Genomic DNA, 27,242 nt, shown 5'->3' on the forward strand with positions numbered 1-27,242 from the left:
ACTTTCTCAAAGAACTTGTTAAGGCTTAAATTCCCGAGGTCGAATCTCAGGGCTTTAGAAGAGTGGCATGAGGCCCAAGCATTTGCCTTTTTTGACTAGCTCCAATGGTGCTGATGCTGCTGGTACAGGGACCAGACTTGGGGAACCACTGCTCAGAGTGGCTCTTAGCACTACAGAGAACTCCCAACAGGGCTGCCTGGCATGTTCTGACCATCACGGCTGGTGCCAAGAAATGGGCTCCGGCTTTTTCCTAGCAGAGCCCTTCAAAAGGGTTAGACGGGTGTGATGTCAACATTGATTGTCACCGTGTAGGCTCTAGACTCACCTAGGACACAAGCCTCCAGTCATAATGTGACGGACTATCCAGATTAGGTCAGCCTCTGGCTATACATTAACCGAGGTGGGAGAATCCACTGAGGGCAGCACTCTTCCCTGGGTGGATGCCCTGGACTGAGTGAAGTAAAGGGGTACCAGGTAGAAGCACTCATTGTTCACCATGGATTCATTCTTGCCTGTGGATGCCACATGGCCAGATGTCTCATGCACTTGTGGTGGACCATATCCTTGAACTGAGAACCAAATAGACCTTCCCTTAAGCTGTTTCTGCCCTGATATTTTCTCACAGCAACAGGAACAGAGGGGTGAGAACACACAGTGGAACTCTGACAAGACGCCTTTTCATTCTCTTTCCGAATGACCTGTATAACCATGAGGGAGGGGCATGACTGTCCTTCACCATAGGCATGCACAGGTTTGCTCAGTGACCCTTGGTTAAGTCACCCTGTGGGAAGTGCTGTCTGCTGGGCTTCTGTGGTTAGACCTTAAGGTAAGGGCCAGTAGAATACAGGTATGCCAATCGTCGTCCAGGATGACGATTGTAAAAATAACAGTTACCTCATCGCTAAGAAACTCCAGCAACATTTCTGTTAAGAAAAACGCAGCACTGAAGTCTCTTTGGAGTCTTAGAATTCTGAATAGGAAAACTGGTCATTGTGTACACTTTCTGTTTTTTTATAGGAAGCAGAGAATACAGTAAATCTCTGCCAAAGCTTTTACTGGCTTGCCAATGTTAATTTGCCTTCAAGAGCCCCCCCTTTCTCCCTCATCAGTTTCAAGTTTATAATCACAGAGACCACCCGTGTTTTCTGTAAATAACAAGCTATCACTTTTCAGGGGCAGAGAACCTCCTCTCCTTTATCTAGTTTACTTTCAGACAAATAACTGTTTCTTAAATAAGACACATAATCGGTATTTATATACAAGGACAATGAGTACTTCCATGTTTTCTTTCCAAGCAGCAAACAGTAGTCCCAGATCCAGCGAGCCGTCTCCAAATGCAAGGAATCAGCAAGCATCAAGATTTCCCTCTGGCCCAGAGGATCTCTGCTGTGGCTGGGTTATGACATGGCTATAAAGGCTCCTGGGTTGGAATTTTGTCCCCTGCTGATGGGGAATCGAAATGATCCATCGTGAGGTCGCTGACTTCATCAGTAGACTTATGTAACTGATGAGTTCATCACCAAATGGGATATTAGAAGATAGAGCCGTGGTGGAGAAAGGAGCGTCCCCGCGGTGTGCCTTTACAGGTTCTCTTGTTCCTGGGCTCCGTCTTTGCTCTTTCTGCCAAAGCAGTTTTCATCTGCCCTGTCCTCTCCTTGTGCTCTGTTGGTTCTGCACCAGACCTAAAAACCCAGCTTGATCATTGTAGAATATTATTTTAACCAGGCAAAAATGTATCCATTTGTTTATGCTGCAGAATATTACTTGAGCTGTGTAAAGGTGTGTTATATTTGTTTATGGTGCATTTGTTTAACAATATAAGGTTATGTGTGTTTAATTATGTAAAGATGTGTTGCACTTGTTTCACCTTGCCTGCCTAAGGCACCTGATTGGTCCAATAAAAAGCCGAATGGTCAATAGCTAGGCAGGAGAAAGGACAGGCGGAGGTAGCAGGCAGAGAGAATAAGTAGGAGGACAACTCTAGGCTCAAAAAAGAAAGGAGAAATGAGAGAAGGAAGAGGAGAAAACAAGGGAGACACTGGGGCCAGAAGTCAGGCAGAACAGGTTAATTTAAGTTAAAAGAGCCAGCCAGAAAAAAAGCTAAGTTAAGACCAAGCATTCAAAACTACTAAGAAGTCTCCATGTTATGATTTGGGAGCTGGTTGGTGGCCCCAAAGAAAAAGCCTGGCACAGCTGACCACAGACTGGAATCACTGAAACTGAGTTCAAATCTGTCCTTTGATAATTTTTTCTTCAGATATTTTGTCATACTGGCCAGAACTAACATAGAGCACAGCCCGTCATCCCAAGCTCCCTCTAATCCAGGTGTCAGTTCTCACTGGGGTCAAGTCAGACATGGGCTTCTCGGCCTTCAAGTTCCCCTTTGCCTTTCTATTGCCAGCAGGTTTGACTAAGTGATTCAAACCGCTGGGAATGCCCGCAGGAATCTGAAGGAGTGGCACTTCTCTTAGCCAGGAGTGGACGGAGATGGAGACAGCAAATTTGATGGGCGTGGTTGACATAGCATTATGATTTCCAGCTACCCAAGCCATGTCCTCAGGTCTCTTTCAAAGTTCAGTAATTGCCAACCTGCTGGCTGTTTTTAGTGACACTTCTCCAAAACTGGAATCACACTTTGATTTGGTGCAAGTTAGTGGTGGTATTCTTTGTAGATGGCATTTCTACAAGATAGTAGAAATGAATTTAAAGGAACCATCTCTTCTTGACAGAGTCACAGCAAAAAAGCTGTGAGTTTGATAGAGAAGATTCATTCAGATGAGCAAAAGTACTCAAATGTTAGACTATATTGTAAAATGGCATAAAATGTAACTATTAAGCTGGATGATAAAACACAGTGAAGAGGCTCTTCAAAGCAAGGACATTCACAAAGATTTCATCAAATGTTCTTTCTGTACTGTAAAATAACAGCATCATTTAGCACTCAGCAGTTGCCCATTGTCTTACCCTCTATGGCAAGGAATAGGGATAAATCTTCATGTCATGTTAGGGGTAGGATTCACATTCCACCCAAGGCGGGCATTCTGGGAACTCTCCACCTAAACAGCAATATTATAAAAATACTTTCCAGACTAATAGGAGAAGCCTGAGTCTTCTCTAGATTCTCTAGCCTATGTTCCAAGTCACTGACACTGTGCATTTATTGTTGGGACTGAGTTGTGATGTGTCTTTATAGGATGCATCTTGTTTTCCTCAGCCAGGACCTCAGCAGTAACACCTAGGGGTTCTTCTTGCATTAAGTCCTGTACTTACTTGTCCATGTATGGGGCTTAGATCCTGCCTCAGACACCCACAAAGGAAGGCTTGTATTATGATTTCTCATGGGTGTTCTCCCCAATCCCCACCCCACCCCTGCTTCTTCTCATGAGTAAATTTTGCTCCCAGTCTACCTGGTCTTAAAGAGAGTAGCCCTCAAGGGTCCTAGATCAATTTAAGAATCTGTGTTTTTTGTTTGTTTTGTTTTCTTTCCAATAGTGTTTGGTTCTATCCTAGTTCTCTGGGCCATCCAGCCTGTGGGTCCTCGTGTTTGAGGCAGTATCAGGGATGGGCTTACTCTCCTGGTATGGGTTTTAGGCTAGACCAGTCATTGGTTGGCTACTCCCTCAATCTCTGGGTCACCCTTACCCCAGCACATCCCATAGGCAGGACAGACTGTAGGTCAAAGGTTATGTGGCTGGTTGGTTTTCTAATCCCTCCACTTGAAGTCTTACCTGGTCACGGGGGATGGCCAGTTCAGGTTAGGAGTCTTAGCTGGGGTCATCCTTGCAGATTCCTGTGAGATTCCCTTGGGTCAGGTTTTTTCCTGACCCTGAAATGCACCCCCTTCCAGTAGTCTCTTTCAATGATGCCTAATGATGTTCTGCTATACTCATAGATCAGTGCCTAGCTCATTGTCATCAGAGAGGCTTCCTCCAGCAACTGATGGAAACAGATGCAGACCCACAGCCAAACATTAGGCAGAGTCTGGGGAATCCTGCAGAAGAGGGGGAGAAAGGATTGTAGGAGCCAGAGAGGTCAAGAATACCACACGAAAACCCACAGAATCAACTAACCTGGGCTCACAGGGGCTCACGGAGACTGAACTGACAGCCAGGGACCCTGCATGGGACTGACCTAGACACTGTGCATGTATGTTACAGTTGTGCAGCTTGGTCCTCTTGTAGGACTCCTAACAGTGAGAATTGGAGCTGCCTCCAACTCTTCTACTAGCTTTTGGGCCCTACTCCTCATGCTGGGTTGCCTTGCCCAGCCCAGCCTTAATACATGGAGAGATGCTTAGTCTTATGGCAACTTGATATGCCATGTTGTGTTGGTACCCATGGGAAACCTGGTCTTTCCTGAACAGAAATGGAGGAGGAGTGGATGAGGGGTGGGAATGGAGTGGGAGTGGGGTGGGGGAGGGATGGGGAGGAGAGGAGGAAGGGGGTACTGTGGCTGGAATGTAAAATAAATAAATACAGTGAAGAAATTTATATACAAGATTCTTTGTTACTGACACCGGTGATGACCTCAACATGAACGGAACTTGGAGTAGTTGTTTTTAAATTTTCTTTTTTTATTACTCATTTGGGAGTTTTGCTCCTGAGAGTTTGGTTATATATTTCCAAAAATTATTGATTATATGTTATGCAGAATTTTCAGGTCTTTGAACTGAGGAAGCAGCCACTTGAGCTAAAGCTGACCCACGTTCATGTGTGTGGTAGCAGGAGTATTTCAGGATATGTAGCTAGTTTCAGAAAGAAATATATATAAAAAAAAAGTGAGGGAATGATAAGCACTAAAACGTGCTCATTAAAGTCATCTTAATGGTTGTGGTGTGCCTTGGTTGCTAATTTCATGGCCAGTATCCAGTCATTGTGATTGAGAATCTAAAATCGATTCCACTCCACTTTACACCTATAAATTACAGACTTAAGTGATTTTGACTTTTCTGGGAAATTCTGTGAAAACACAGGTTGCTGATCACGTCAGGAGATTCTCTTGCAGTGAGTCTCAGTGGATGCTGACGGTGTGAGGCCCAGAGTTTGAAGCTGTCATGGTAAAGCTGGGTCTTCCATTGTGACTGGTTTTATGAATGAGCATGTGGTAGAAACAGGCCAGAAGAGACGCGACGGGGAGTCTACTCTGAGCTTCCAAGACAGGGTTCCTCAATTCCCGGAAAGAACAGAGGACAAAGTAGTTCTGGCTGTCCTCTAGAAGTTGTCATGTTGCTAGGACTACCACAAGCATCCTGCTTTTATCCTGAGGATGAAGGCAAAGCTGAAAGAAGCCTGGGCTGTAGAACTACCAGCTGCTTTTTGGCCAGGCTCTGCCCTATCTGGTCATTTCATTGTATGAGGTTTTGTGTGTGTGTGTGTGTGTGTGTGTGTGTGTGTGTGTGTGTGTGTGTGTGTATTACCTCATACAATTTATATTTGAAAAGATACAGCCATCATTAGTGTATTCAATCTTGTTCCCTGCTCTGTCCCCAGCTGTTAGGTACCTATACACGTAAGTTTATTTCACTTCATTTTTCCTTCATTTTTTTTTTGAGCATCTAATTTCCATTGACAATTTTCTCTTATCCACCCCCAGCCTTACCCAGTCCCCGAGAATATGCTGCAACACTAGAGAATTTGGAATCCCTTGAAGGAGACAACTGTGCTAAGCCTGCCTCTCGCTTGCACCTGTGAGGCAGGAGGATTCCTTTCTGGTTGAATGCACGGTGACACTTTTCCTGGATGTCTTCTCCCTCATGTTGTCACACATTACTGTTTTTGGAAACCATACTTAATTAGTGACTTGATCTCTCTCCCTTCAGACTTGAATTCTGATTTTCAGAGTCCGATAGTCAAGTCAATGTTGATCCTATCAGAATTTCAAATAGGCCCTGTCCTTCTGTGCCATAGTTTTGTTGGAAAGAGTTGCAGCGGCCATCAGGGCTGTATGATGTAAATCCCCAACTCCTGAATCGTGACAGGGTTAAAAGGAAAATGGAAAGGGTACTTGCTCTCCAGGGACCCGACCCAGCTCAGCGTCTTCACGCTTAGTCTGAGAAGTGAACAGAGATTTTTTTTTTCTACCTCCTTTCTTAAAATCCCAAATTGGAGAGCTTTTTTATTCAGAACATCAAGGGCTTTGGCACTTCAAGGAAAAGGGTAGACGTTCACAGGATCCTAAGAAGATATAAAGCCACCTTGGAATCAAAATCAATTTCTATTTGTTGACTTCTCTGGTCATGGGGAAATGAGTTAGTAGCCTCAAGTCAATTTCTACTGACAGGTATCCATCCTCATCAAGGTCAACGGTTTGTTCTGGTTGGCTTCTGAAAGTGATGATGGGCAGGGCCTTTTGGTTACATGATATTCTCCCTGCAGATCACTGCACTGAAGTGAGCAGATTGGTACTGATGTGGCGTGAACATTGCTATCTGGTAGGAAATAAAATTCTTAATAAGTATAGTTAACTTATAGTTTTATTCCGCTGTTTTTTAGTCTCACGTAGCCTAGGCTGGCCTCCAACTCATTGTGTAGTATAAGACGGCACTGAGTTCTCATCCTCTTCCCTCTTCCTCCCGAGCGCTGGAATCACAGGCATGCAGCACCATATTGATTTGTTCAGTGCTGGGGATTGATCCCAGGATTGTGCATGCTTTAAGCAAGTAGTTTACCAACTGTGCCAAATCCATAGCCTCACACAAAATTTTAGAGTTAAGGTTTTTCAACTCTAAAGCTCAGGTAAATGTTAAAACAAAGGATTCTATCATTTCTTGATGTAAACTGTTCTTCTCATCACCTTTTAATAATATTCATACCTTTAGACCATTTTGAATCCTATTTTGAAACTTTGCCTGACAACTCATACTAGAAGTAATAACTTCTTTCTTCTGAGCATCTAGAGAATTTGATGCATCTACTCTTCCAGTGTGCATGTCCATGTGTATGAACTGCATCAGAAGACAGACAGATGTCAGTCCTTGTCACCTTTTCCTTTTCTTCATTGTTTTCTGCGTTGTGCAGCGGAGTATCTGGCCCCAAAGCCTCTGTTCATCTCTACCTCCCATCCCACTGTGGGAGCACTGAGATTACAAATGTGTGTTGTCGCATCTAGCTTTTAATGGGTTCTGGGACTAGAACTCAGGTCCCCACACTTGGGTGGCAAGCACCTTACCCACTGAGGCAACTTCTCAATGCTCTGTTCTTTATTTTGTACACTTGACTATACAGATCTTTGAAGGCAGGGACCAATATGTATTAAGATACAGACTCTCTCTCTCTCTCTCTCTCTTTTTTTTTACATCCTCCACAGAGGTTTTATATGTAGCAGGTGTTCAATATATATTAGTTGATTTGGATAATTTTCCCCATGAAGTATATAGCACTGTAGACTCAGAATCTCATCCAGAAGAGTGTTTTCTCGAGTACGATCAAGAGCTGGTCTTGATAGGCATCAGCATCACAGTTCCTGTGACTCCCTGAAATTGAAAGCAAAGTTGTTCTTTTCTGAGGAGAGGAGTGGAAACTGTCAGCTGAGCCATAAAGGGATGCTTAACTCCCTTCCAAATGCTCAGAATTAATGAGATGGCTTATTAATTGACTTTTCTTCCTGATAACACAGTTTCCCAAGTTATTGGTGCTGCTGTCCTGACCTCACAAATATTATATCAATAAGAGTTCCCCTTGGATAATTCAGTTTAAGTTTTTCATGAATGAGGTATAGATATTAAGTGGAATTCATACTAGGATTAAGCAGATTGTATCGTACACCATAAAGGTACTGTGTCCCCAGGTTCCATCAGTGGCATTGTGGAGGTCGGAGAGGCAGATGTAGAGTCAGATGTTCGTTTCCAGTTCTGTCACTGGCTGTGTAGCCTTGGGCAAAGGACTTGAACTCTGAGTCTAGTTTCTTGACTTGTGAATTGAGGATTGCAATAAGAATCTAACTCTGGGCATTGTTCTAGGAATTCGACGAATCAATGCATAAGAAACACTTATCACTGCCTCGCACACAGCACGGGCATGAGATGTGAGCTATTATTGCTATTGCTTTTGTTATTGTTCAACTGTGGCCCCCATTTTCATCAATATAGATTAGTCATGGTGATTGTAGCATCTGCGTCCTATTTGCCACTGAATTCTCTTTTGTCCAACCACATCGGGGTCAGGTCAGACTGATAAATTGTTTGTAGAAGATTATGTGGTTTCTCTCTCTGGGTTTTCTTGGGTGACTTTGCTTGGCAGCCAGAGGTCAAGTTCTCACACTATGAAGATATTCAGGTCATTTTAAATATAAGGTCAGGGGAGCAAGAGTCTTTGAATTTCAATGAATGTGCCTTACATTTTAAAACATTAATAACAAATACCTTTTATTTAAAATTTTAATATAGTCTTTTAGTCATCATTGAAGAGATAGTTACCATGGAGAAGGATGAAGTGACATGCAGGGGATTGGGTTGGAATGAAGTTCAGACTGCCTGGAATTAATTCTTCCCATTAGCATTGAGATTCAGCCTCTAAAAATGATCAAAGGTTTTGATTAATCTCAGAATGTCTAGGTTATTTGTCAAGGTTTGGCTGGCACACTCTTAAGCTCCACTTTTTCTCATGGCTTTGGAGGTGGGAAGGGTTGTGTTAACTGTCGCAGTTTTTCAGATTTTATTTTCCTGCCCGGTCTGGTAAGGATTTAAGAAGGAAGGGTGGATTCTAGAGGCTGTGCTGCGGCAGATTTATTTAAATGCCCATCCTATGATATTGGCCCACACCTCCTTAAATAGTCGATCATAACTAAGCGACGAATGCCAGATGCTCCACAGAGACAAAGTGCCTGTGGACTTGGAATGTGCATAGGAAAGGAGGGGGACTTTTCCATTGGAGAGTTAGGGTAATAAAGACTCATGATGAAAATGAGGTGTAAGAACTGTAATTATATATGTCACTGCATGTATATATGTGCAGAGGATCTCGGGAAAAAATAGTTGGTGTATAAAATTGGGTGATTTTTAGAGTTGCGCTCTAAAGTATTTATAAAGATGTGGGTGGGACACACGGAAAATATAAAGGATGTTGAGGGATCCTGGGACCTGTAAGAGCTAAGGGCAGGTCCTTTGAGCCCAGGGCTGAACTGGTAAGAAGTGAATTAAACACTCCATCACCAGCAAGAGCCGAAGAGAGCCATCACCGGTGACTGACGCCAGGGCAGCTCCTAAAAGGCTCCAATGCTGGATCCAGTCTGTATTCTCATTTTTATACTCTAAAGCCACAAGGTGGGTCAGGCAAGCAAGCAAGATTTTCCTGAAGCATACGTGGCAGTCAGCAAGTTGTTAAGGGCAACGACCTGTTGTTTCAGCTCTTTCTCCAGGTCACTCTGTTCCTGGTAGCAAGTGAAGTCACGCTTGGCAAATAGGCAGTCCAAGCAGTGCTCTAAGTAAGTCACTAAATCAGTCATAAATCAGTATCTAATAATTGATTTTTCTATCTTATTCTACTTCATTACCATAATTTAGAGCAGAGAGGGAAGGGAAGAACGTCGTGGAGAGCATTTCAGCAGGGACTGTGGACTTTGAGCAAAGCCAGAGAATGTTAAACCAGGCTGTGTGGAAGTAGAGGTGGGATCCTGACCCCCATCTTTTTCCTTTTTCAGTTCTGGCCATGTATCCATAGACTCCATCACAAGCCAGAGGATACTACAAGGCAATGGATCCCCATGCCATACCCAGTACATGCCATTGATTGATTAATTGTGTGTGCACACACATGTAGATGGGGATGTGCATGCCCCAGTGTGCATGTGGTCAGTGGACAATTTGTCAGACTCAGGTCCTTCCTTCCACTGTGTGTTGTAGAATATTATTTTAAGGTGTGTTACTTTTGTTTATGTTGTATTTGTTTAACTCTGTGAAGCTGTGTTACTGTGCCTGTCTAAAACACCTGATGATCTAATAAAGAACTGAACAGCCAATAAATAGCAAGGGAGGAAAAAGGATAGGCATGCTGGCAGGAGAGAGTATATATAGAAGAAGAAAAGAAATGGAGGAGTGAAAAAAGAAGGAGCCAGAGGAGGAGGACTGCAGGGCCAGCCACCCAGCTACACAACCAGCCATGGAGTAAGAGTTAGATTTACAGAATGAAGAGCATGGGAAAAGCCCAGAGGCAAAAGGCAGACATGATAATTTAAGAAGAACTGGCAAGAAACAAGTCAAGCTAAGGCTGGGTATTTATAAGTAATAAGCCTCTGTGTATGTTTACTTGGGAGCTGGGTGTCGGGTCCCCAAAAGAGTAAGAAAACTGTGTGTTCTGGGGATTGCTCAGGTCATCAGGCTCGGTGGCAGGCACCTTGATCTCTGAACCACGTTCAGGTTTAGAACAGGTCATTTTAAAACCTTCCTCCAGCTTGTAATTGTTTTGTGTCAGTCATGGCAACTGTTCTCTTGATTGGTCTTTAAATCTGACAACAAATATAATTTATAAAGATTAAATTCCAACACTAACATCCTTTAAATTCAGTGAAATATGCCACATTTAATCTATAATTTCGCATTTGCCAAGCAAAATTTATACTTTACAGCTTGCACTGTGTATGACAGTTTTACATTTTACACATCAAATTCCAAGTATCCACACACAAGAACACAATTGCCAGAGTGCCTGTCTGCATTCTTTCATGTTGTTGGCAAACTACTGCTTAAGCAGAATTCTGGATGCTCTGAGGAAGGAAGGACTTCAATCCATCAGGACCCCAGAACTGAACCTGTTGCCAAGTCACAGAAGTGTCAGGATTGACGTTGGAACTGGAGGCTGTCTGAATTGACTTCTATGTAGAACACAATGTCTTAAGAAGTAGATTGAAAGAGAGGAGGCGGGGCCATGCTCAAAGGAGCTGGAGGCTGACGTACATCCTCAAATCCCAGCGATTCTGGGCGTTCGAGTTTTAGTTGTGGTGTTAATAAAACGACAAGTTGGGTTTTCATTGATTTATTGTCATTTTGCAATTCTCCACAAACAATATTTTTATTGTATGCATGACAGACACAAAGTTGGGGGGGAAAGGGGGTGGTTGCCCAGGATGTTGAGTTTTCCAAGTTACTCCTTGTCTGTCTGCTAGCCTCCTGCTCTCCTGATCATGTGACAGACATATACCTGAGGCCAGCGTGAGGAACTGGAACATAGAGAAGCTCTATACAATTCTACACACTACATGAAAACCAAGAGGTCTGAGGTCTTGCAGCAAATGCTATCCTCCACTGATACTCTCTCTGGACGCCTGCCCCCCTCACTCAAGAGCTCCCCTTTATGTGTCTTCCTGTTTGCCCGGCTTCCACCATTTGGGCTTTCTTCTTCTTGCCTCCTTCTTGGACACTTGTGTTTCTTTCTTTCTGCTTTACTAGACTAGGAATGAATTCGTCCTGGGAACTTTCAGTCATCTATGGAAAAGGCTGCTACAAGGCTTTATGTCGGAAATGCAGTTGCTTGGTAACTTATTCTCGTGCCAAGTTTATGTTCGGAGAGTTAAACAAACGATTTAGCCCCCACTGTTCTCAGGCCTGGGCAGCATCAGCCGTGCGGCTCAGCTATGTCCAAGGAACTCTCCAAACGGGCACAGAATAGAGCTCAGTTCTGCAAAGCAGGAAGGCGAAGGGAGGTTGCATGCACCTGGCCGGGCCCTAAGAGGCACCCGGGGAGGCTGATCTGAACAGACGTCCTACACGTTCGCACATTTCCTAAAACAAGCGCATGCCGGTAAGGTTTAAGATCCTCTGTTTTTTGCTTTGTTCTGTGTTTCCCTTTCTGATATCTCGGTCATTCTTGCTGCCCTTTCTAATGAGTTTGTAAGAACCAATAGTTTTAGATCTTAAACCTTCCGAACAAATACTCCTGGAAGCAATGGTATAGAGCCCGTCTGTCTTTGCCAACTTCTAGCATAACATACATCCGTGCGCGCGCGCCGCGCACACACACACACACACACACACACACACACACACAACGACAAAAATCCCCAAATTGTGTATTAGGAGATATAAAACTGGAGCCAATAGTAGGTAGGCTGAATCCGGATGAAACATTTGATTTTAATGTCAAACAGGAACTCTGGCACCAAAAATATCTAGTATTCCACATGGCCTCCTTGCTGAATGGTGCATAGAAAAGTACCAAATTGGGCTGTTTCTGGAAAGGTGTGTGTGTGTGTGTGTGTGTGTGTGTGTGTGTGTGTGTGTGTGTGTGTGTTTGTCTGTCTCTCTCTCTGTGTGAATGTATATGTGTTTGTGTGGGTGGTAGGTGTCTGTGTATGAGTGTGTGTGTGTGTGTGTGCATGTGTTGTGTTTGTGTGTGAGTGTGTGTAGAAATTTTCCTATTATGTGTGCACCGATTATTGGCCTTATAACTCCACAGCACTGTAACATACAAGACAGAAGTTGTCACAGCGTGTATAAAAATGACTGTTTGTCACACATGGTGAGCACTGGGGAGTAGGTGGCCGAGCAGAGTTTTCTTCAAGACTGACTGGATGTGAGCCCAGATTATGCAAGTGGAAGTGAAGAGGGAAGAAGGGGAAAGAACAAAAGCCTATTGAAAGACATAAAACAAAATTTAAGGAACGCTCTAATGTTAACATTGCTTTGTAAAAGTCTCCATTGTATCATTTGCCTGGTAGGCATCAATTGATTAAATTGGTCTAGAGCCTTGAATAAGGCTCAAAAAAAAAAAAAAAAAAAAAAAAAAAAAGGAATAGGTTTCAGATTAAAGAATATTTTTTGCTAGTCTTCAGTGTTTAGAGTAATAGAGGATGGTTTGGGGCAATAATTTCATATATGGTAATCTCTCGTAATTGTAACTTGGTAGCCAAAGAATCTGTTCATATTCAAGAATGATCCACAACTAAACTAGCTTCTTAAAAAAAAAAATACTCGAACCTTTGCCAGAACCAGTGATTCCTTTCTGGTTGTTAACACACTCAGGTCCATCTGCTCACTGCTCGCAAGTCGATGCTCAGAAGCCAACAGTTGGAGAAAACCAAGTTTCTTCAAGGGCTGGTTCCTGAGAACAGGTGGGGCTATTGTCTGTGTAAATAAGACCATCTTTGGGAACGCAAATCCATGAGATACATGAGAGGCTTACACAGGGAAAGGACGAAGTGCAGAGACAGTTGGACAGCTACCAACAGGGCCTTCATCCTTTCTCTCCTCTCTCTCCTTTACAGCTAGAATACCAAGAGTCCCTGGCCTCCTAGAAACAGTTTCTGTAGTTGTTTACGTAAACATACTACTTTTCTGTGAGTTAGACCTCACATCAAGTTACATGCTTCATGTTAGTTCCTGCACAGGACTAAAGAAGAAAAGAAATACAGTATCTGAGGCTATAAAATGTTCTAAGTTCTGGAAATCTAAAGAAAGATGACTTCAAAGTTAATACCATTAAACACTCAGACTTCAGAACATCAGGCAGAGAGAAGACTCCAAGGAACAACTCCCAGGGAATAGGCACTGTTTCTCTCTCTCTCTCTCTCTCTCTCTCTCTCTCTCTCTCTCTCTCTCTCTCTCTCTCTCTCTGTGTGTGTGTGTGTGTGTGTGTGTGTGTGTGTGTGTGTGTGAGAGAGAGAGAGAGAGAGAGCGCTTCAGAGGTTCCTTTCCACTTTGAAATGAATTCCTCTGAAAAGATTCTTCTTACATGCAAAACGTATTTCACATATTGAATGTCTGTCCTCCTCTAACAGACAAAAGCATCTGATAGTATAAAAGGAAACACAATTCTGTGTTTTCAAAATGTCAGTTTCTCACTCACTTCTCTTGTTTTTAAAGAAGACTTCTAGAAAATAATTATGAAAATGATGATGATGAAAACATTTTTGAGTGACAAAAAGCAAAATTTAAAATTTTACAAGAAAGCTGGTCCAATTAATTCTTCATAGATACACTACATTAATAGTCATCTTGTTAGTTTTTTGCCTTTTAGTTATTTTAAGATACTTTTAAATTTATACCATGTTCTTTGGGATTTTGTTAGTTTGTCTTCTACAGAACGAAATTATATGAATGATAAGGACTAAATCACATATTCTTCGTAGATGGCTAATGCATGTATAAATGCAAAGCACATCTATACTCACCTATGCATAGCTTTAGTTAGTATCAATTATTATCTAAGCTGACTTGAAACTCTGCTTATAATGGAGACTTGCCTATAAGCCTCAATACAAAGCTGGAGTTTTTGTTTGTTGTGAGACAGGGTCTCTCTACCTAGTCCCAGCTATCCTAGAACTTATGTAGAACAGGCTGGCCTTGAACTAACAGAGATCTGCCTGCTTCTGCCTCTGCTTCCTTAGTAAAGCTGGAGTTCTTAATCAGGAGGATTTTTATCTCTGATGGAATATTCACCAATATCTAGGGACATTTCTGATTGTCATGACTGGATAGGTGGGCGAACATTACTTGCACGTAGTAGGTAAAGACCACAGCTACTGAGCTCTCTATAACGCTCCTCATAACAAAGAATTATTTGACCCAAATTTTAAGTGTCAAGGTTGAGAAATTCTGTTGTTCAATAAAACAGGCTGTTTATTAACAGACTATGAGAGGTAAAATGTAAAAATCCAATGAGCATATATTGACCAAATCCCCAAGTTTAGAGTAAGTCACCCTTACCTTCAGCTATATTTTATATCTTAGTCAAGAGATCCTCCATTTTATTCTTTTTAGAGAAGGACTTACTCCAAACAATAAGACGATGTCATTCTTAATAACTTAAATTCCTAAACTTAAGTAAAACTTAATAACTTCTTAAACTTAAATAAAAAGTTACTTAAATTTGCTTCCAGAAATGAACAATAAATATTTAAAATAATCCAAAGAAAATCAACAAAATGAAGGGAACGAATGGGTACTGGGAAACACTGTATTACTAACCTATATTCCCAGGCCAATTTTGAAAAGAACAATATGCAGATACTTTGGGAAAATCTAGAAAAAAACATACATGTTTATGGATATATATGAACTAAGAGGATATAAAAACCCAAGGAGACAGATAACAAGGATGATGTTAAACCTGTAGCAAATCTTCTAATAAGCCCAGAATGGGAAGGCTTCGCTGCTGAATTTTACCAACTTCCAAAAGGAAATCTCTGATGTTTCTCAAACTATTCCATGAAATTGAAAGGGAACCCTGGAAACCCTGAAGTCTCCATTGCTCTACTACAAAATCTGGCAAGGATATTTCTATTACCACCAGGAGCAGTAGCTCCACCACATCTACAGACTAATTAATATTCCTGAACAAAGATGCAAAAACCCGCAACAAAATACACCACACATCAAATTCAGCATCACAGTAAAACAGCCATACAGCATGATAAAGTAGGTTTTATTCCAGGGATGCAAGGATGGTTCAATAGATGCAGGTCAATAACAGCATATAAATAGAACAAAAGACAAAAAACCACATGATTATAACATACAGAGAAAAAAAACCTTGAATAAAACTTGACTCCCTTTTATAATAAAAATCTCTAAATAAATCAGACATAGAAAGATCATCATTCAACATTGTAAAAGTTATATACAATCATCCTATGACCAACATCATACTAAATGGAAAAAACCTGAAAGCGTTTTTTTCTAAGATAATGAAAAATATAAGTGTTGTCTGCTCTCTCCTTCAACTGTGTGATATCAGGGATCCTGTTCAGGATGCTAGGGTTGGTGGCAAGTACATTAACCCACTGAGTCATCTATCTGCTTTAAACAGACATTTCTTAGAAGAAATCTAAATAGTCAATGTTTTAAATGATCAATATAACTTTCACCACTGGGGAACTGCAAACAACTCTAATGAGATTCCATCCATATCACCCTGGTTAGAATGGCTTTTTTGTTTGTTTGTTTGTTTGTTTTTCAAAACAGAGTTTCTCTGTTTAACAGCTTTGGCTGTCCTGGAACTCGCTCTGTAGATCAGGCTGGCCTCAAACTCACAGAGATTCACCTGCCTTTGCCTCCAGAGTGCTGGAATTAAAGGCATGTGCCACCATCTTCTGTCTAGGATGGCTTTTATAAAAACAAAACCAAAATGCTACCAAGGTTGTAAAGGAAAAGCAGCACTTATATACTGTTAATAGAATGGAAATTAGTCCTGATATTACAGAAATCATCATGGAGGTTTCTCTAAAAACTAAAGATAGAATACTGTATGGTCCAGCTGTGTCAGTCATGGGTAGATTAGATGCCCCCAAAGCAGCCATGAATGTGATGGTATTGTTGGAGGAGTGTGTGTGTTTCATTCAGCCATAAAGAAGATGGAAATATTATTTCAAGAAAGTAGATAAAATTGGAGAATGTCATATTAAGTGAAACAAACCAGAAATATAAATATCAGTTCTGTTTTAACAAATGTGGAAACTTCAAAAAAGGAGAAGAAGAGGGAAAGGGAGAGGGAGAAAAGAAAGAAAGAAAGGAAAAGAAAGAAAGAAATGAAAAACAAAACAAGAAAAGGACCTGAAAGTGGAAGAGGAACTTTAGCAAACTGTGTTGGGGTTGGAAAAGGAAAGGGGGGGGGGGGCGCGGATGACATGATCGATACAAGTTGATGCATGTATGAAAATAGTGAAGTGAATCTCATTAATGTATACCATTATTGTGTTAGTAGTTATAATAAAATGAAAATTTTCTAATATAACTTACCCAAATAAGTGAATAAATATACTTCCAAGAGATTTTATTCTTTTTCTGTGTTCACCTCACTCCAGGGTGACAAGATGTCACTGATTTTGCACAGTTGGGTGATCTACCTATATAAACCTGCCTCCTGCTTTCTCCATTGCTAGTTAATGGTTTATTGTACACCTTCTTAGTTATTTCTTGCCAACTTATTTTCTGGGTTCTAACCTTGTCTTGCTGCTGTTGCTGCTCTTACATCATTTGTTTGTTTTTAAAATCCTGTAGCGATATTTCTGTGTTTGGGAAGGAACAGAGGCCCACAAGTGCATTTAACCTCCCGTCTTATAGAAATATCAACCATTGTTCTTCACGAGTGTGTTTTCTATAATAGTGGCTGTTCCAGCTGCCTGTTAATACAGGAAATGGCACTGTGTGTGTGTGTGTGTGTGTGTGTTTACAAGTGTGTGTTCACACACACATGTGAAATAGAAAGGATTATTGTGTTTGGGAGAGACAGAGTCTAGATTTAGTTCTTTCTCAAAGGCCTTCCCCATAGCCGGGCAGTGGTGGCACATGCCTTTAAGAGGCACAGGCAGGCGGATCTCTGTGAGTTCGAGGCCAGCCTGGTCTACAAAGCGAGTTCCAGGAAAGGCGCAAAGCTACACAGATATAATGCCTCACAGAGAGAGACACACAGTAGCTCTTGGATCACGTCATCCCACAGTGTTTCTATGGCAGCACACCCCTTCCTTCAGGGTTTTCTATGTATGGATAGATGTTGAAAGGAAGCCAGCACTCAGGAAGTACTTGGAAATTTCCTTTGCTGGTATCTGTTTCTTTTCCCGTTTCTGTGACAAAATACTCTGACGGAAGCAACTAACAAGATAAAGCATTTGTTCTTGCTCACAGTCCTGGTCAGAGAGGTCAAGGCATCAGGAGCTTGACCCAGCTGTTCACAACAAATCAACAATGAGGACCAGAGAGCAATGGACGTGAGTCTCACCACATTACTATGGTCCCTTATACAGTTCGGGATCCCTGCCTGGGGAATGGTGATGCCCACAGTGAAGATGGCTTTTCCTACCTCAGTCAACCTAACCAAGACAACCCCTTACAAGGATGGCAGGAGCCCGTTCCCCAGGGGGTTCTAGGTCCTAACTTGTTGACAACTAACACTAACCATGAAAATATCTCAGGACTTTTGACTACATGATTTTTAGCTTGTGTTCTGATCTGTGTTTGAAATCAATTCACATATCAATATGAGACCCTATATTAATTTGGCTGAAATTTTAGATCTACAGAGTTTCATCCTTCTATAACATTTTTATGATGTATGGCACTCCCTCTGTTTTATTACTTGGCCCTCCTCCATTTAAACAATTCTTTAAGATATATATAACATGAATTTACCATAAGAGTCACTCTTATTTACATGTATATTTATTTGTTGAGAATTTCATATGTGTAAAAATGTATTTTTTAATTTTTTTTTATTTTATTTTATTTTTTTTTGGTTTATTTGAGACAGGGTTTCTCTGTGTAGTTTTGCGCCTTTTCTGGAGCTCACTTGGTAGCCCAGGCTGGCCTCGAACTCACAGAGATCCGCCTGTCTCTGCCTCCCGAGTGCTGGGATTAAAGGCGTGTGCCACCACCGCCCGGCTTATTTTTAAAATTAAAATGAACTCAAAGTCATTTTTGTGGACCTTAAGCTTTCTTTACGCATTTTTTGTAAGAATCATTTTTAAATGACTCATTCAGTGGTATTAAGTACATTCATAATGTTATACAGCCATCACCAGCAGGCATCTCCTTACTCTCATCTTGTAAAACTTTATCAAACAGTAGCTCCTAATTCATCTTCTCTTCAGCCCCTCACCATCCATGGTTTAATGTCTGTCTGTCTTTGTGGTTTTGACTTCTTAAGTGGAATCACACATAGTATCTGTCCTTTTGTGATTGGCTTGCTTCACTTAGCATCCGGTCTCCAAGGTGCATTCACCTTGTGTCAGAATGCCTTTCCCGTTCAGGCCTGAATAATGTTCCATTGTAGGTGTTTACTGCATTCTGTTTATCCATCCATCCACGGATGGATGGGTCCTTGGTTGCTTCCATGTTTTAGCTGTTGTGACCACTGCTGCCATTAAACATGAACATTATACAGCTTCCTCTTTCTGAGAACATTTTCATTCCTTTTTGGCTTTGTACCCAAAAGGGAATTTATTTTTTTCTGGCTTGTGATTCTATTTTTGAATTCCTGAAGAATTGCCACCCTGTTTCCTACAAGGTTGTGTTACTTCATACATTGGTTAACATTCTTAAAGATTCCCATATTTCCAGACCCTTGCCACCACACTTTTGTTGGCTGTGTGTGTGTGTGTGTGTGTGTGTGTGTGTGTGTGTGTGTGATAGTCTCTTCTACCTTTGAGTGGCATTCCCCTAATGGTTACTGATGCTTAATAATGCTTCATGAGTTTGTTGGCCATTTGTATGTCTTCTTTGGAGAAATATTATTTAAGATCTTTGCTCATTTTTAAAATTGGGTTGTTTGTGTTTTTGTTGCTGTGTCTTGGAAGTTTTCTGTATATTCCATTTAGTGGTCCCTTACCAGACACATGATTTATTGATGTTTTTCTCCCATCATGCCATTTGCTGTTTTATTGTGATGTACTGGTATTTATTTTGTGGCAAGTGTTTTAAATTTTCAAGAAACCCCATTTGTGTATTTTTTCTTTTTTCAGTCCAAGAAGAATAAAACCCAATGCTGTTTGATTCAAGTGAACGCTTTATAATCTGAGCTCAGGACAATGCTCTTCCCGAACACTAAGATGCTGTAATAATAGACTTGTATTTAAATATGTATACATCTTGCTACATTGTAACAGAGTTAATTGCAAGTCATATAGAAGTTTGTTAAGCGATAGGTAGGTATGGCCTCCTTTAAAGCATCGTTTGGGGAACCTGACTTAAAATTGCAGAGACTTGCTCTTTCAACTGGAGCTGGGAGGCTCTCCAGCCTCTTTCTGTCATGATAAGGTTGAGAAGCAACTGAGATTACAAGTTGCTGTTGTTCCTCAGGATGAGGATGAGCACATGGTGACTCACTTTTTGCCAGAGTACCTAGGACAGTGCCAAACTTGAAGGAGTCAGTAATATCCCTCTCCCCTCACTCTGTGACATGTGTACACCTGTCCGCTAGCATAGACCTGCTTCCTTATAAATCTGACTAATTTTTTTTCTTTAAAAATTACATCATAAACATGAACTATTTCTGTTGCTCTTGGTTACCTCCCAGAGGATGAAAGTAAGTTCCTGTTGCTGAAGACACCATACACTTTGGATACAGGATTCAGGGGATCTGAGCTAGATCTAACTTGAAAGTCTTTTTCTTGTAGTCTAGCTTTCATGGTACCAGAAGACACCAAGCAAGCCTCTAAGGGAGTGTCTTAGTTAGGGTTTCTATTGCTGTGAAGAGACACCATGACCACAGCAACTCTTACAAAGGAAAAGATTTCATTGAAGTGGCAGCTTACAGGTCAGAGGCTTAGTCCATTATCATCATGGCGGGGAGCATGGCAGCATGCAGGCAGACATGGTGCTGGAGGAGCTGCTACATGTTGATATGCAGGCAACAGGAAGACTGTCTCGCTGGGTGTGGCTTGAGCATATATTAGACTTCAAAGCCTGCTTCCACAGTGACACACTTCCTCTGACAAGGCCATACCTACTCCAACAAGGCCACACTTCCCAATAGTGCCACTTCCTTTGGGGGCCATTTTCTTTCAAACCACCACAGGGAAGAAGCAACCAATAATCCTACCCAGCTATGATCACTATGAATCACAGTAAAAACCAGCATGGCACACTATTCCAAAGTGTGCAATAGTGGCATTCACATCTTGGTAGTAGCCCACAGCTATCTAATTGAATATAAGGCCTGCTCAACAAGAGGGGAATCATGCCTGGTACTGGAAACCTAGCCACTACCTCGGGCTAGGAGAGTAATGGATCTTGGAGAAAAACGTATAACTGCCACTTTACTCAAGCAGCATAATCCGTAGCTACATTCTAAATATCTATCCTTATACCCACAGAGAAGTGGTACATTTTACCATCATGAAATAAATCTCTTTGCAACATATGGAAGCCATTACAGAAAACTACAGCCGATAGAAATGCAGAGAATAAATGACTGTGTGGTTCCCGTCCCCAACTGATGTATCTACAACACAACTCCTGCCTCTAAGTTTTAGGGATCATAGCAGAAGAGGAAAGAAGAACAGAAAGGGTTCTGTGAGGCTGCATCTCCCGGAAACGTCAGAGAAGCTATACCTATGACTCGCATCAGCATGGCTGTCTAAACAAGACTTGAACAAGGGCAGTATCAATAGAGATGCTAACAAGGGAGGGAAATTCCATGGGGTCCCAACTCTAGACAAAGAATTGAAGGCAACTAAGGAACGCTGAGGTCAGGAGAAATAGTCTTCTCCAAGGAAGAACCCCCAATTGGTTATCTAATACCAACTGGTCAGTCCTGAAATCAAATACATACAAGTAACATTATGTGGAATGTGTAGGTTGCATCTGTATATATTGAGAAGTACACACACATACACACCACCTACAATAAAAGAAAAAGAGTGAATTTGAGAAAGAACCAGGGAAGAATTGAAGAGAAGAAAGGGAAGAGAAACTGATGCAATTATATTCTAATTTCAAAAAAATATCCACAACAATTATCACATTGAAAGGGGAAAACTATAGTCTTCCAGCTACTTGTATTTTATTATATGTTAAAAGTATAAAATAAAACACAGCCTACAGAACCAGCTTATTAAAGATCACTCCCCCACCCCTGCCCCAAATGTTCTTTTTTTAAAAACTGAGGCAGCTGACTATTAGGAATATTCTGTATCACTCATTTTCGGGCCTGAAAAATTGCATTTCTTGCTGGAGAAACTCCAAGGACCTTCAGTCGCCAAGTCAGAGTCTGAATCATACCGAACTATTGGCAATGGTGGGGGTCACAGCAGAGTGCGTAATGAACAGAAGCCATGGTGAGCAGACTTCATGTGAGATCCCTTTGTAGCTGGCTGCAGATGACTAAGTAAAAACAAAAGTCGTTGCGTCACGTGACGGATATGACTGTGGGGCATGAACTGAAGAGAGACAGATAGAGGTTACTGAGAAGGACCTGTTGTTTCTGAATGCCACATCAATTACGAGGAACTATGGCTGATGAGGAAAAGACATAGGAAAAAAAATCAAAGCACAGCGTTTAGTGCACAGTCATCCTCCAGGCCACCAAGCTGCTGGTGGATGCCTGTGAGCTGCTCTCTGGTGTGGGGGTGTGACTGCGGGCTGAGCCAAGTGGCAGAGGAGGTGAGCAGCTCAGATTGTGACCTCTGGTGGCAACTGCAGCTCCTCTTTCCCTCTGCAGCTCAGCTTGGGTGGCGGTAAGTGCTGGCATCTGATAAGCGGGCTTTGCTTTCGGACCATAGAGTGCCTGCCGACGACATGGGTGAGAGACTGTGGGTTGGCTTTTGAATAGCATTCAGCATCTTGTCCTTTCTGTTCCCAACATTTAGAGACGCCCTAAATTCAAAACATAAATCTTGTATTACCTTTGCTGAATGGAAGAGCGGGTGAAGCACCTGGTGAAAATGAAATTATAGTTTTCTAAGGTTGATATAAGATCTACTTGATCTTTTGTAGAGGTTTGAGGTCATTGGCTCCTACTCAGCGGTCCTATCATGACTATTAATTTTTATTAAACCATGGAATAAATAATTTATTAAGAAACAAAAATCTAATGAAGAAGAATTTATACTGAACTAGTCCACGCCTTATGCTTTAGCTATTTTCCAGTATAAACACAGCATTCATGAGCTTGTACTGTCTACCTCTTATTAAATATATGTGTGGTATTTTTCTTTGCAGCTCTGTTGGATAAGGTCCTTATTTGTTCTGTGGATATTTTTCAAAATACCAATTCAGTATGGAGCAACTCTGATTCAATCGGACATTAACTTTTCATTTAGATGCCTGGTTAGGTTGAAATGCTCGACTATTTTCATGAACTTGATACATGTAGATAAAACCACTGTAGGATATTCGAAACAAACTGACTCTGTCTTGCTGAAACGGTCCTGGAAAAGTAGGCAGTGGAAATCACTTCTGCAATAAGAAACAGAGAACAGGGTTCCTGTTCACCTAAGACCTTGGGATACTAGGAGCTGGGGACATCTTCCAGTACTATTTCCAGGTTGCCGTCCGAGATCTCTAAAGAAGCCTGGTTTGCATTTCTGGGAAGTCACAGTGGAGAAACATGGTGAACAGGACAAATGAGTTTGAGAATCCCGGTCTCTGTGAGAGCTGTCACCCTGCCGGGACCCTGGCTCTGAGAGAAGAGTGTGGGAATGGTTTGAGGTGCGCTCGTATTGCAGAGCAGCAGAGGACAGATCCAGAATTGGCTGAAAGATTTGCCTTAATTCATCATTTGACTTTGTAGCCTGTTCAGTTGTCTTCAGAACTAAGTTATCCCACCGTACAACGTATGCCCTTGTTGGGACAAACTCTGAAATACCCTTGCGTTCAGCTGGGCCACATCCTCACCTATATCTCTCACATCACACGAGGCTTAGTTTGTAGGAGGTAGGTCTGTCTTTTTCCTCTTCCTTTTTTTTCTTTCCTGTTTTTAACATTTTTAATTGAAAATAATTTTTTTTCATAGTCTAACCATGGCTTCCCTTCCCTCATCTCCTCCCAGATCCTCTCCACATCCCACCTGTCCAAACTCCATACCTTCTTTCCCTCTCTCTAGAAAACAGGCAGGCAAATAAAATAAACCACAGTGAAATGTAAGAATTAAAAATAAAAGAAGCAGCACAAGACACATACCCGCCCCCCCACATCTCCCCCACACCCCACACATACTGAACAAACCCCACAAAAACAAAATCAGAAACTGTGAGACAGAAACAAAAGGCCAGTCAGGTAAAAAAAAAAAATGCCCCAACAGAACAATATGAAACAAACAAAAACAACATATCTCCAAAAACACCACTGTGCTCATTTTGTATTGGCCATCTACTGCTGGGTATGGGGCCTGCCCTTAAGTGTGGTTTGTATACCCAGTGAGACTCCATCGTAGAAAATTCATTTTTTCTTTGCAAGTGGTTGTCAATTGGAGACAGCTTCTTGCTTAAAGAGGCCTTTCTTAAAGGGATTATTTGAGTGAAATGAATGGAGCCTTATTATCGAATTGAATCACAGTGAACATTTTGTATGTGAAAGTATGGTGCTTTAGGAACAGATAGGCATACTTTTGTGTGTATGAGTGTGTGTATGTGTGTGTGTGTGTGCGCACACACACACACACCACACATGTGCATGCATATAGAGGCTAAAGAGTATCATTTCCCAGCTGCTGCTCACCCTGTGTTTTGAGACAGTTTCTTACTGTGTGTGGCTCCCCAGGTAGGCTGGTGTGGCTGGCCAGCAAGCCCTGGAGATCTACCTATCTCTGCTTCTCACACAGGCTTGGCTATGCCATTCATGGCAATGGTTAAGATCCACAAAATGCAAATTCTTATATCAATGATTTTTAGTGCTTACTTGGGGCCTAATTCTACTTAGTACAACTTTTTTTCCCCTGTTTTTGAAGTTTATAGATATTACTTGCTTAGTTTTCTATATGTCTATCTTCAGCTTGATCCCCAATCCTCTAGTATTAAATCTCTTCCAGGATGTTGCTCCCATCAGATTTTTTTCTCAGAGTTGTTTGGAGCCGTTTTACAGGAGCAGCTGACCTGTATCAGTTTGGATGGAAGCCTTCTACCTTAGTTACTTTTTACTTGTTATCAAAAAGCCACTTCAAGGAAGAAAGCTCTATTTGGTTCCCAGTTTGAGGATACCCCATCATGAGGTGGGGTCATGGCAGCCCAAATACTTGAGGCTGTGGTATGGGATTGTGGGGTGGCTTGCTCCTCCCTGGGCAGATCAGGAAGTAGATGCCAGATAAAAAGTGTAACCAGGCTACCAAGTCCAAATGCCCCCCTCCCGTAATTCACTTAACAGTTGCACAGCCTCTCCAAACAGTGCCATCAGCAGGGTGTCAAGTGTTTACATTCAAAGCATATAGTATCTTTACCCAGCATTCATCTGTCATTCTGGAATTCCCCCTCCCCATCACCTTGTAGAATTAGTTCTGTGTTCTGAATCTCCTGATTCTTGCTTCCCTCTTTTGTTTTAGTAGAATGTAGCCTCTAATTCTCTCTCTCTCTCTCTCTCTCTCTCTCTCTCTCTCTCTCTCTCTCTCTCTCTCATCTATCTATTTACTTTTAGTTTCAGGCTTAAAGATGTGCATCACCATTGCCTAGTGACTTCTAATATCTTTTAAGAAAAGTATTTAGAGCTGGGTGGTGGTGGTACACCCTTTAATCCCAGCACTCAGAAAGCAGAGGCAGTTAGATCTCTGTGAGTTTGAGGCCAACCTGATCTACACAGTGAGTTCCAGGACAGCCAGGGCTGTTACACAGAGAAACTCTGTCTCAAAAAACAAAACAACACAAAATGTATTTAGAGAATGTGGGTGGATGTCAACTGTCTTTATACTACCTTAATATTGGTGGTTATTAGTTTATATTATTCTTGGTATGCAAGTCTAGGTAGAGTTCTCCTCAACATTTTACCAACCATCTCTTTCTCCCCTCTGCTTTTCTTTCTTCCTTTTTTCCTTACTTTCTCTCTCTCTCTCCTTCTGTTTTGTTAAAGACATAATATTTATACGTCTTTATGGGGTATAGCATGGCAATTTAATACATATGTATAATGTGTAATAATCAAGCAGGATAATAAGCATTCCCATCTCTTTGTTAATCATTTTTATTTATTGGGAATTTCATGTTCTACCACTCATTTTAAAATCCATCATAGATCATTTTAGTCAATAGGTACTCTACTGTGCCGAGACACAGAAGGAGTTGTTCCAATATATGCTTTGCTATACCTTGTGGGATTTCATTCTGTCTCCTCTCCCCTCTGACCTGCCCAATCTCTAGTGACCAGTAATCCCCTCTATTCTTCTTTGAGATTGGTATGTTTGTTTCCCAATGAGTGAGAACATATGGAATTGGCTTTTTCTTTGTCTAGCTTATTTCAATTAACATGATGACCTCCAGTTCCATCTGTATTTGTGTAGGTGACAGAATGTCATTCTTTTTTGAATGACTGAATAATATCTCATTGCTTATATATGCCACATAATCTTTATCTATTCATTCATTTGAAAGGCATCTGGGTTGATTCCATATTTTAGTGATTATTAATTTTATAAAATTTATAAAATATAAATTATTTATAAATTAAACTTATGAATGCAAGTATGTGTTTGATATAATTATTTCATCTCTTTTTGATATTATATTTAGTAGTGCAATTACTAGATTGCATGGCCGTTCTATTTCCAATTGCAGAGGAGCCTCTACTGTTTTCCATGTGGCTGTACTGGATACATTGCCCCAACATTCTTTAAGAGCTCTCCATTCTCTATATTCCTGAAAAATTTTGTTAATTTTGCTATTCTATTGGAGTAAAGTAGTATCCCATGGTCTCAATTTGTATTCCCCTGATGCCTAGTTAGATGGATCATTTATTCATGCACTTGTTGGCCACTTATATGCCTCTTTTTGAGAGTTACTTACTTAGTTATTAATAGGTAGGTCTTATTTTTTCCTTCTTAAGAAAAATAGTTGTTTTGTTTTAATATCCATGCTGGGAAATACAAAGATTGGGAGATGGCTCACTCAGTGATCTTGCCACATAAACATGAAGATCTGAGTCCAGATCCATCTCATTCACATAAAAAGGTGGGCACAGCAGCTTATACCTGTAATCCCAGCACTGGGAGGTGAAGACAGGAGTACCCCAAAGTGTGCTGGTCAGGCAGTTTAGCAATCTAGTCAAGTCATTGCACTCTTTAAAGTAGTGTGAGAAACCTTGTGTCTAAAAACAAGATGGAAAGCAATTGAACAAAATACCCAACATTGACCTCTGGCCTCCATGTGTGTGCTTACACATGTATATGTACACCCCTACACAGACATAAATAAACAAATAAATACATTCTCTCTCTCTCTCTCTCTCTCTCTCTCTCTCTCTCTCTCTCACACACACACACACACACACACACACACACACACACACACAACAGAGATAGAGAAATTTCATCTAATTAGTGATCTTTTTTACATACTTCTGTCTTCAACTCAGAGCCTGTTTTCTAGAATCCGGGACTAGGACAAAGCTTTCAGGTCCTCAGGGATGAATTGCCCTTCTGTAGACAATGTCCAATGTTACGCACAGAGTGCTGCCAACTTGGGGAGCTCTCTTGAGCTTTGAGGTTCATGATTTTTTATCGGAGGCTTCATAGTTGAGTCATGATAGGTTGAATAGTTATCAAAAAAGTTTCCCCAAAGCCATACCCCTTTAATTACAGGGTTGATTGATTTGTCTGCCAGGCTCCATTCTGAGTCACCTCAGCATAAACTATCAGATAGGATCTAAGGGTCCTGAAAAGTCATTTCTACTACTTAGAAAC

General features: G+C 41.3%; 1 protein-coding gene across 2 annotated transcripts in view; it reads left to right on the forward strand.

Moving 5' to 3' along the window:
• The window catches only part of Akap6 (A-kinase anchoring protein 6), a 436,041-nt gene that overhangs the window by 63,503 nt on the left and 345,296 nt on the right, over nucleotides 1-27,242 (forward strand). Inside the window, exon 1 of one of the 2 annotated variants that reach the window (XM_028869698.2) lies at nucleotides 13,023-13,041. The exons of the other annotated variant lie outside the window; for it this stretch is intronic. The gene's annotated coding sequence lies outside the window, so the exon portion shown is untranslated. Of the gene's footprint in view, nucleotides 1-13,022; nucleotides 13,042-27,242 lie in introns of those variants that run through there. 2 annotated transcript variants of the gene reach the window in all.

Source organism: Peromyscus leucopus, chromosome 14 (genome assembly GCF_004664715.2).
Source record: "Peromyscus leucopus breed LL Stock chromosome 14, UCI_PerLeu_2.1, whole genome shotgun sequence".
Lineage (NCBI taxonomy): Eukaryota > Metazoa > Chordata > Mammalia > Rodentia > Cricetidae > Peromyscus > Peromyscus leucopus.